The 12,232-nt window shown below is 36.5% G+C and overlaps 1 protein-coding gene across 1 annotated transcript in view; it reads right to left on the bottom strand.

Moving 5' to 3' along the window:
* The window catches only part of GMDS (GDP-mannose 4,6-dehydratase), a 797,768-nt gene that overhangs the window by 437,244 nt on the left and 348,292 nt on the right, over window positions 1-12,232 (bottom strand). The window lies entirely within an intron of this gene.

Raw genomic sequence — 12,232 nt, 5'->3', positions numbered from 1 at the left:
TTTTTTTTGGTCCTTTTCTGCTCTATCCTTTTATCTCCCTCACCCAGCCCTCCTTCTACATAGCTGTCAGCCTGTTCTCTCTGTATCAGTCTGTCCCTGTTCCATTTGTTAGTTCATTTTGTTCATTAGATTCCATATATGAGTGAAATCATATGGTACTTGTCTTTCTCTAACTGGCTTATCTCACTTCTAGGATAATGCTTTGCAGGTCCATCCATGCCATGACAAAAGGTAAGCTTTCCTTTTTTTATACATTAGAGTAGTATTCCATTGTGTAAATGTACCATAGCTTTTTAATCCACTCATCTACTGATGGGCACTTAAGCTATTTCCAGATCTTGGCTATTGTAAATAATGCTACAATGAACATAGGGGTGCATATATTCTTTCGAGTTAGGGTTTCAGGCTTCCTAGGATATATTCCCTGGAAGTGGGATCCTATTTGCTCAGGAGAGATAAATTGTTTATCCCTTTATCAATTTTCCCTTTTATTAGTCCTGTTTATAACTCTTAAATTTTAAATTGTGAGGTGGCACAAATTAATGCTCCTTCTCCAGATACATTAGTAGTAGCAGTGATTGAAATAATAATAATGTGCTAATAACTTCTTACATTATTTCCTTTAATTTGCACAACAACCCTAAGTGAATACTATTATCCCATTTTAGAGATGAGGAACTGAGGCTCAAAGAGACTGAGAAACTTGACAAAGGCACTCATTTAGTAAGAGATAAAACTTGTATTGAATCCAACTGGTTGAATCCTTCTCTGTACTTACCTGAATCAGAACCAATTTAGGGACTGTAAAGTAGTACAACCATTATGGAGGAAAGTATGGTGGTTCCTCAAAAAACTGCAAATAGAACTACCTTATGACCCAGCAATCCCTCTACTGGGTATATACCCCAAAACCTCAGAAACATTGATACGTGAAGACACATGTAGCCCCATGTTCATTGCAGCACTGTTCACAGTGGCCAAGACATGGAAACAACCAAAAAGCCCTTCAATAGAAGACTGGATAAAGAAGATGTGGCACATATACACTATGGAATACTACTCAGCCATAAGAAATGATGACATCAGATCATTTACAGCAAAATGGTGGGATCTTGATAACATTATAAGGAGTGAAATAAGCAAATCAGAAAAAAACAAGAACTACATGATTCCATACATTGGTGGAACATAAAAATGAGACGAAGAGACATGGACAAGAGTGTGGTGGTTACCAAGGGTGGGGGGGGAGGGAGGACATGGGAGGGAGGGAGGGAGAGAGGGAGGGGGAGGGGCACAGAGAACTAGATAGAGGGTGACGGAGGACAATCTGACTTTGGGCGAGGGGTTTGCAACATAATTTGATGACAAAATAACCTAGACATGTTTTCTTTGAATATATGTACCCTGATTTATTAATGTCATCCCATTACCATTAATAAAAATTTATTAAAAAAAAAAAAAAAAAAGAACCAATTTAAAGGGGGAGCAAAATTCTATAACAAATATTAAGAAAGTTTTGATTCAAACTAAATTTTAGGTCATTTTGAAAAAAATTTGCAATTTATTGTATAATTAATAAGATTTAAATTATAATTGTACTTCTGTAGGTTTTCTTAGTACGTATGTATAGCCCAAAAAGTCGGGTTTGGTTTTTTTGGGTTTTTTTGCTTTGTACTTATTTTGACAAAACAGTATTTTGTACTTTACCAACACTCTTACCAGACCATTACTAAAAGTACCTGAATCATTTAAAAAAATACTTGAAGGTTTCATTAATTTTCCCAAGGATCTTTCAAATACCTCTGGTGTTTACCCATACCCTTCCATATTCATCATCATCCTTTCCTGACTTCCCTAACTTTAAAATGTTCACTGGTTTCACTGCCAGAACCTCATTTGTAAATGGCTTTTCCTGTGAGTACAGCAATTCTCCAATACTACTTACATTTTTTTTTCTTTTTTGCAATTCATGGATATCTCAGTGACTACTCTAATTTATCTGTAAACATCATTAATGCATTCTTAGTTTCTGGCTTAGAATCATTTCTAATTGGCAGGCCCTCCTGGGTTTACATTTCTCACTGTCCAATAGCCCCACCACAATCCCACTAATAGGATTCCAACAGTCTTTCACCATGGAAGGGAAAGGTAAAGAAACATGCTCTAGGGCCCCGCAGTGAAAATACAGGAAGAGGGAAGAAAAGAGGAGGGAAAAGGAAACAACCAAATAAATGTTCAAAATCTATCAGATACTGTACTAATCTTTTTTGCATCTGCTCTCTTATATTACCTTTACAGTCAATCCAGGGGTTAGTGTGTTGTCTCGGACCCTAACCATGCGCCTGGCAGGTAGACATTATTATTGCCAGTGCAGAAGAGGAAACTGAAGCCTGAGTAAGTAACCTGGCCAAGCTGAATCCATCCAGGCCTGGCTCTGAGTAGCTCAGCACAGTTTTATACACTGGGTGCATGCCAGCTACACTGTGGATGCTGTGTTAGCTGCGACCAGACAAACGTCAGTTTTGTTTCAAATGTAAATTTCACAGAAATTATAAAACATCAAAAAAATAAATTTAACAATTTCAGGAGCCTCACCTTAGTAGCTGGGGAAAAAACTTAACTGTGTTTAGTGGTAATAACCACCTCAGTGAGACCAACTATTGCTTCAAAACTCTTTAATGTTTAAGCAGTTACACTCCATCTCTCTCTCAAGGAATATTACAGGAAGGCAGCTGTATGTTCTCCAAGGGTACATGTCATTTGCGAAGTATCATAGTCTACAATCCAGATGATGAAACTTTGTACCCAACCAGAAAGGCTACCTAGAACCTGGTGGGCCCAAGGTAAGTGGCCAATAATCTAACCGTTTCCACACAGACAAATAGTGTTGTGTAGAATCTATGATGCTCAGCTGAACTGTAACATGAGCTTACTTCATACTCTTATTTTACAATGGGCACTAAAATTCTTTTCAATAAATTAAGGCTATGATGCCTACCTAAAAAAACAACAGAAAGTACCTTTAATACACAAAAATACAAATAAAATATTGAGCTATTTGATATTGGTTTGCTAGTTTCCTCATATTGGTATAGCAACATAGTTTGAATTTGCTGCTCAGACTAGCAACTACCAATTTAGTAATTTGTAAAAAGATTATTTACATACATATATATACACACACAGAGAAAGAGAGGGAGAGTGTGGTGGAAGGGAAAAAGAGTACTTTCTGACTACTGGTATTAAATAAAAACAAGTTCCAGTTATTTAATTTATACCATAAATTCTAGTATTTCCTAAAGCACTGAAATATCTATGAATTTGAATAATTAAAAAAAATCCTTGAATAAAGTGAACCTCTGACATTACTATTACTGTAATCCTATGCATTGAAAGGTGATAGCACATTCATTTAATGGTTATCTTACAGCAAAGCCAGAACATGGACTATACAGTGTATTCCCATAGGAAAGCTTCTTTCTTGTTAATAATTTATAATAAAAGATAATTATACTCATTTATGTTGGAGGCGAAGGGAGAGTCCTGGGCTCACCTGGATATGTTCTCTAAACCAGTGAGTCCCTAAAGTGAGAATTCTCCAAATGATTAGGAGAGCCCTGAACTAACAATTCTGCTCTCTGGGCTTCCCTGACTTGGTTCTGACCTGCAATTGACCAAAATACTTAATAGTTTTACATAGAGGTATTCAAATCAGAATGTTTTCTGCCTGTGTTTAGGTAAAGGTGTGCTAAAGCTCTATGAAGAATTTACTGCAAAGTAAAAGTGGTATGTAAAGAAAGAGAAGATCTTAGCCAGTCTAGATTTGGTGAAGACATTTCAGAGTAAAATCTTTTGCTGGGCTTGTCACCCTCAGAACTACTGACATTTTGAGCTGGGTTAGCCTTTGCTGTTGGAGTTGTCCAATGCATTATAGCACGTTTAGGAGCCACCCTGGCTGCTGCTATACCTCATTTTCAATTGTGATAATAACTAAAAATATCTCCTGACGGTCTCACATGTCCTCTGGGGCACAATCACACTCTCCCAATCCTCATTCCTCAACCCGCTGTTGAGAACCACTATCCTCCAGTATTAATCTTATCTTTAAAGTAATGAATAAAGAATGATCTGTAGAGAAAATCATTCAAAATTTTATTATGACTTAAGTAATTACTTTTTTCATAAATTCTAGCTTTAAAATTTGAAGATTAACTTATGATAGTAAATATATACAGTTAAACATTTAAGAAGCAAAACACTTGGCAGCTAAAAGAAAAGCTCAAGTCTAAAACTCAAAAACCACAAGTTCATGAACCTTAAAATGTCAGAGTCTCTCAGTCAGGTGAATACTGTGTTTAAACTAATATATATGATTTCTTATGAAGCCCATATTTAGAGGAATGTGCTGTGTCATCTAAAAATGGCTCAATATCTAAACAACAGTAGTACACTATCCATTTGCGGTAGTCTTAAACTGTTAATTATGGGTACATTTAAAGTACTTTATAACTTCTTATTGCCACATGATTTTCAATGTATTTTGTATTAGTTCTATTCCTCTTCATTGTCAACTTCTTAGTCATATTCAAGGTAAGCTATTTGTTTTATATCACATTTATATTTTAGTATTATTATGTTTTATTATATAACTGTTTTATTATGATTATTTCTGCTAAACACCTGAAAAATACTGCCTTTAATCAAACTAAATAGTGTCTTTTACAAAAGGTAAGAGCAATTGAGATAAATTTCCAACTTCTCCACTGCTTCATGCCATGATATAAGTAACCAGCTCTGCCTCAAGGGGGAAGAATTCTTCCAGTTTCACTTTTAAAATTCCTGTATGTGCTACTTCTACAAATATGAACATTTATGCCATTCTTTCTTGCCCAGGACTGTTTCTAGTCTCAGTGTTGACATTTGTTAGTTTGGTGACCTTGACAACTGAACTAAATCAGTTTCTTCACTGACAAAATAAGTGGAATGTAATGATCTTTAAATTCTTTTCTATCTTATAAATTCTGAGAGTATTTGGGAAGAAATACATACAGGTGGATTCTAACTGTCTAATCCCTAAAAGGTCTTTAAAAGAAAGAATATTAACTATATATTTTAATTAAAATATACATTTGTATATTTAAAAAGACTAGAAAAATAAAAGTATATATCATTTCTATATACACATAGAGAAGTATGTATGTAAAACAAGTTAATTAAAATGCCTCAGAAGTACATTTAGAGTATAAAATCACTATGTGAAATGCAATAAAAAAAATAGATCATGGGTACAATTTTTTATTATTGTGGTGATGATGATAATGATAATGATAATGTTGATGATACTGACCAAACTATTCTTATTGCCTCAGCTGAGAAATAATAAGTTTTTCTTGACTAAGAAAAAAAGTATAAAATAAAATAAGCACATACATGCACCAGCCTCTTAGAGGTATTCATTAGACTCTCGGAATTAAAGAGCAAACAGAAAGTCTAGCAACTAAAGAACTCCTGAAGGAAGAAGGTAGTGATGAAGTCTTTTTATAAGGCTCCATGACAGAGAAATTGGCATAGCTGTATATTACACATGGAAGAGAGCATTATTTAGGCATCAAAGATAGATGGAGAATGAAGAGGAAAAAACCTACTGCAAAGAGGTAATACTTCATTCAGAGTTGAGTTAATGTTCCAGAAAAAGGAGGAAGAGGAAGAGAAAAAGAGGGGTGAAGGAGATGAGGAAGAAAAAGAAGGAAGAGGAGGAGGGGGAAGGAGGATGAGGAGGGAGGAGAAGGTTGAAGTCTATGGGGCAGGGGAAGAGCAGGAGGAAATAGAAGAAATAACAGTGCTAACATGAACTGTGATTTCTTACTCAGACTAACAGTATCCAAGGGATGAAGCCAATCACTGCACATGACTCATTGCTAATAAACTAACAACAATGAGGTAGGTTCACTTAAACAAACTTTATTTCTCCAGTTGATTATGGAAGTTCTATATTACGCAGACTTACCTAATGACCTACACATTTATAATAAGTCAACATAAGAAAAATATCCTCAAAAAAGGACTGGAACTCTTAAATTGATCTCCTTCTCCAAAACCAGTGGCATCCATGGTAGAATCAAAAGTAAACAGGCCCCACAATTGTGAACCAGCAGACACTTGAGCCCCACTGCCTACACCAGCGCAGTCCTGGTGTGAGTTTTCTCCTCAAAGACATGTACTCTGGAAAGTCTCTCAGAAAGCCACACCATTCCCTAACTGTAGAAACCTAAGACACTCATTCTAGATTCATATTAAAAATGATAAAAGTCACATTCCAAAAGGAAGGAAGGAAAGAAGGAAAGAAGGAAAGAAGGGGGGAGGAAGGGGGGAGGAAGGGAGGGAGGGAGTAAGAAAAGAAGGAAAGAAGGGAGGGAGGGAAGAAGGAAGGAAGGAAGGAAGGAAGGAAGGAAGGAAGGAAGGAAGGAAGGAAGGAAGGAAGGAAGGAAGGAAGGAAGGAATATTATATTATATAGCACATAGTAGCATTTATTCACAGAGCAGGATACATATAAGTTCATGCCTTTTATGGACATGTAATTCCAGAATTTTATGTATTATTCATTATTAATTTATAGTAAATATGACTAAAGTGCCTCCATTTTATAAAAAGCAACACTGAAGCAAAAGCATAGCAGTCACCATTCCTTATTTGAAAGAATGAGAGGCTAGATGGCTGACTGAGGGACACAGAGCAAGTTTCTTGATCAATGGGTTTGTTACTCTGATCAATGATTTCCAAATATTAATTTTATACTAAGCACAGGTGATCTGAACTGTCTTTAGTGGTATCATAAACTTCTCAACAAAACAAAATAAGTATCTTAAAAATAAAACCAAAAAGGATCGGAGTGGAGAAGATGTATAATAGCAAACTGAGGAGCAAGACTGCTGTGATGAAATATGAACTATGCCACAGACCTTAGGTCAGTCAATTACTGGTTTTTCTGGTTCCACACCTCAGTACAACAGTAAGCACAACAGAACCAACCCCAAGTGACCAAAATGCTTCAGGAATTCTGATTATAGGTGGGATAACTATTGACTCTCTTTGATTTCAATATTTATTGAAAATCTGTAAGACTCTTGAGAGCTTTGGGAGAAATTCATGTTGAGCACAATTGAAAGTTTTTTGATTTTAAGGATCTAGTTCAGTGTTCTCAAAGTTTTTGAAGTTGGGGCACATTTAAAATCCTACAAATAATTGTAGGCACACTATCTACAAATTTCTGAGAAATAATGTTATAATAATTAAGTCAAATATTAAAGAAAAAATATAAAGTCCAAGCGTGCTTTTATGGTAATTAAACAAAATAAATACAACAAAATTAAATTTATTATAACATAAGAAAACATTTTTGTTACATTTTTTGAGTTACATTTTTTAGAATTCATAAAAAAGAGGGGTTAAAAAATAAAAAAAAACCAAAAATGTTATCTTTTTATATATATAGATACATTCTTAGTAAGATTTTGTAAATTCAGCAGGTCCCTGCACGAATGTGTTAAATTTTTTCATTCTTATGTTTAGGAGAAATATGAGCCTGATGTGTTCTAGTGATTTCTACAATGGGCATATATTTGAAAGGCAAACTCTCATTTCCTTGTCAATACATTGAAGAATTCCTCTCTTTTTACTCTTAATTGTGTTGAGGGTAGAAAATCCTATTTTCACATAAGTAGGATGTTGAAAATTGTAGTAAAATGTTCAAAGCTTTTTTAGAATGCCACATATTCTTTTATAGAAATCCAAAAGGCTTCAAGAGACAACTCCTTATGTTTAATCATCAACCCATGATCAGTGGATATAGCTGCCAGTTCTTCTTCTGTTAATGTTAAACTAAAATCACTTGAAGCTTTCATGAATGGGTTTCTAATCTGATCGTATTGTTCAGTGTTAAGTGATGGAAAATAAGAAACCAATTTTTCTTCTAAATTTATTAAATGTTCAACTATTATTGGAAGAGTTTCATTTATGCAAGTGTTATTTACTAATGGAAACATTTCCAAATTACCTTCAACACCTTTTCTTTTCCAAATCTGTAGTTTTCTCTGAAACGCTTTCATTTTGTCGGTGGATGTGTGGATATTTTTTCCTTTCCCTTGCATTTTAGTATTCAAAATATTGAGCTGCTAAAATATATTGGCCAAATACTGTAACCTGACAATCCAAAATTTGTAACCGAAGGAGGTTACAAAAATGTAACTGTTTCATCTTTTCAAAAAACGCAAGAAGTTCTTGTCCTAGCTCCTGTACATGGGTACTTGTCCCCTTGACAACCACCTCATCTCAGTGTGTAAAAACAGCCATTTGTGTTGTGAATCCATATTTTTACAAAGCTTTTTGAATAAATGTAATTTGACAGGTCTTGTTTTAATAAAATTTACCATCTGAACAACTTGATCTAAAACCTTTCTTAGTTTTTCTTTCAATGTTTTTGCCACCAAGGCCTCCCTATGAAGAAAGCAGTGAGTTACGATAACATTCTCATTTTGTTTTTTTACAAAAGATGTAACCCCCTTAACACAGCCTACCATGGAAGGGTCACCATCTGTACAAATGCCTACACATGACTTCCATGTTAACTGCCATTTATCAAGAGAATTATTCAAAATGTTAAAAATGTCTTCACCTTTTGTAGACACACCTAATTCTTTGCAAAAAATAAACTGATTTACTATTTGATCTTCATTAATAAAACAGACGAATGCTAAGAGTTGCGCTGTGTTGGTAATGTCTGTGACTCATCAACTTGCAATGGAAAATTTGAATACTGAGGCTTATTACTGCATACATTTTTCTCAATATTAGAAGACATTTCTATAATACACCTTTGAACTGTATCATTGGACAAAAGAATCTTGCTTATTTTTATTACTGCTTCATTTTCTAACATTGACATGACCATTTTTTCTGCATGCAGGCAAAATAAGTGACTCAGCTAAAGTATGAGCTTTCCTATTTTTTGCTATCAGCTCTGAGACTTGATAAGAAGCAATTTGAGCTTTATCAGAAACAGTCATTATTCCTTTAACAGAATTTGCTGCTTTTGTTTGCTGTTCAATCTCTTGAAATAACTTACAGATTAATCTTGTAAGTTAGAGTATACAGTTTTAAAATGTTTACTCAATTTACTAGGAAGCAATGATTCATTTGCCATTTTTTACATCCACATACTAAACATAGTAGTAAAGGATGATCTGCACTTCCGGTCCAAGTGAAAACAAAGCTTAAATAACTTTCATTATATTTGCGAGTAGGCTACAATTTTGCTTTCTTACTTGCACTTAACTTCTGCTCACTTCTAGAATTGGATTCTTCAAAATCATGCTTCTTTTTGAGAAATCTATCCATTTTATTTGGGTGTATTTATCCAAAAATAATATAATGATGTGTTAATAATAAATATAATAATGATGTGTTAACAAAAAGAGCGGTATTTCCATAATGAAATGGTATGCTAGAGTAAAATAGAGTAACTATATTTATTTTTATATCTGGGCACATGCCGCAAACCAGTGCAGCTAGTAATTCCAGGTCTTGAGTGAGAATGGTGTGGAATTAAGAATATACGGGATCCGCGTCGGCCTAGCGTGCGGAGGACCCGGGTTCGATTCCCGGCCAGGGCACACAGGAGAAGCGCCCATTTGCTTCTCCACCCCTCCGCCGCGCTTTCCTCTCTGTCTCTCTCTTCCCCTCCCGCAGCCAAGGCTCCATTGGAGCAAAGATGGCCCGGGCGCTGGGGATGGCTCTGTGGCCTCTGCCTCAGGAGCTAGAGTGGCTCTGGTCGCAACATGGCGACGCCCAGGATGGGCAGAGCATCGCCCCCTGGTAGGCAGAGCGTCGCCCCTGGTGGGCGTGCCGGGTGGATCCCGGTCGGGCGCATGCGGGAGTCTGTCTGACTGTCTCTCCCTGTTTCCAGCTTCAGAAAAATGAAAAAAAATAAAAAAAAAATAAAAAAAATAAAAAGAATATACGGGATTCGGAGGGCCCTGTAATTGCTGCTGACAAGAACAAAGAGCACCCAAAAACAGCATCTTGCTTTATTTATAGGGCAAAGTGAGGCCATTAGCAAATCTTAACTTTATACCAAACAAAGGATAAAAGAAAGTTGCCTCCAGTCTTTCCAGGGAACATAGGGGGTAGTGTAAACAATCCAGTACCACAGCTTAACAGCCTTTTGCAACCTAATCAGGCAAGTGAGGTGGGGGGTTGGGCAGACTGTCAGCTTACAGCCAATTTCCCACACCTCTGTCCCCCAAAAATCTAAACTCCAAAAATCCTGTTGGTGTTTTAGTCCCCAACAGGCACATATTTCTCTGGAATACCATAGGGCACACCTTCTAGGGCGCTGCGCCCTGGCACACACTTTGAGAACCACTGATCTAGTTGGTACCAGCAAATGTTTTCTTAAAAGGCTAGATAGTAAATATGTTAGGCTTTGCAGGCCACAAGACTCTACTTTAACAGCAGCCAGAGATACTCTGTAAACAAATGGGTATGGCTATGCTCTGAAAAACCTTTATTTACAAAAATAGGCTAGTAGGCTGCGTTTGGCATAAGAGCCATAGTTTGCCAACTTCTGGTTTAGAATATCTTTATATTAAAAAATAATTCTTCCATTGTTTTTAAAGTCAGAAATTCTCATGGAATGTTCTTCATCCAGTCAAAAGGGACATTGTCAATTATTTTTTGATAGAGAAAAAGTACATGTTCCATAAAAGTTGCATCAGTTTGGGCTCTACTAATTAGGCATTTGTGATGATATAATTTAGACTAGATAGAGGTGTACTGTAGCACCAGCTACAAAAAGACTGTTTGCTTCCTCTGATAGGAGGGCAAGAGGGGACTGATGCTTAGCCTACTTATGAAAATAAACTCTAAATACTATAGCAATTATAGGCATACAGACTAAGGTTATTAACTAAAAATAAAATTTACCTATTTATTAAAGTATATCAGACAGAATCTTTACTACAATGGGAGAAAATATTTGCCAATATATTTGATAAGGGGTTAATAACCAAAATTTATAAAGAACTCCTAAAACTCAACAACAGGAAGGTAAACAATTCAATTAAAAAACGGGCAAAGGACCTGAATAGAAACTTCTTCAAAAAGGATATACAGATGGCCAATAGGAATATGGAAAAGTGTCCAACATCACTAATCATCAGAGAAATGCAAATTAAAACCACAATGAGATACCACCTCACACCTGTCAGAATGGTGCTCATCAACAAAACAACAGACAATAAGGACTGGCCCGGGTGTGGAGAAAAGGGAACCCTCCTGCACTGCTGGTGGTAATGCAGACTGGTATAGCCACTGTGGAAAACAGTATGGAGATTCCTCAAAAACTTAAAAATGGAACTGCCTTTTGACCCAGCCATCCCACTTTTAGGAATATATCCTAAGAATACCACATCAATGATTCAAAAGAATATGTACCCCTGTTAGGCCAGTAGCCGCGGCCACCATCACAGCCGCCCGGCCCATGCAGGTTCGCATTGGATTCGGACACTCAGTAAAAAACAATAGAGCCAAAAAATAGTGGGCCATCATCTTTAATCCTAGCTTGCACCCAGCGGGCAAGTACAACACACATTGGGCTCCAAAACCCACTTATTCAGTGCTCACAAAGCTACTGACTTATCCAAGTTTCCTAGAATTAAAGGTTTCTAGCTCACCAGACTTATTCACCTCTGTTCCCTAGCTTCTCACTCAACAATCCACCATCTTGGCTGCTTCTCCTGTCCTCCTCCACATGGCCTTTCTCTGCTCTCCTCTCTGCCCTCTCCTCTAATATTAATTTCAGGAATCAAGAGAGCAAGCTCCCCTTCTGCCCCCATTTTAAAGTGTAGAAATCAAAACCTTTAATCCAATATACAAAATAAGGAAGTATCTGATACAAAGTCACTTATCTGGAGCATGATGGGATTGTACCACCCCACATCAAAAAGGGTGGGAAAGGCTTAATTCCAAAACCAAGCCCCAGGCTACAAGGATCTTGCTTGCCCAGAGCCCGCCCCCAACACTCATTAATATCACCTGGGAAACAGCTTCCACGTGGGCAGCGCCATCTTTAACAAAGTGAACATAATATATTTTATCTGCCCAACAACCCCCATGCTTATTGCAGCATTATTGTTGTTGTTGTTTTTGTGACAGAGACAGAAAGACAGAGAGAGG

This window comes from Saccopteryx bilineata, chromosome 3 (assembly GCF_036850765.1).
Source record: "Saccopteryx bilineata isolate mSacBil1 chromosome 3, mSacBil1_pri_phased_curated, whole genome shotgun sequence".
NCBI classification, from domain to species: Eukaryota; Metazoa; Chordata; class Mammalia; order Chiroptera; family Emballonuridae; genus Saccopteryx; species Saccopteryx bilineata.
The sequence above is the reverse complement of the archived record's forward strand: the minus strand, read 5'-3'. Positions and strand labels throughout refer to the sequence as shown.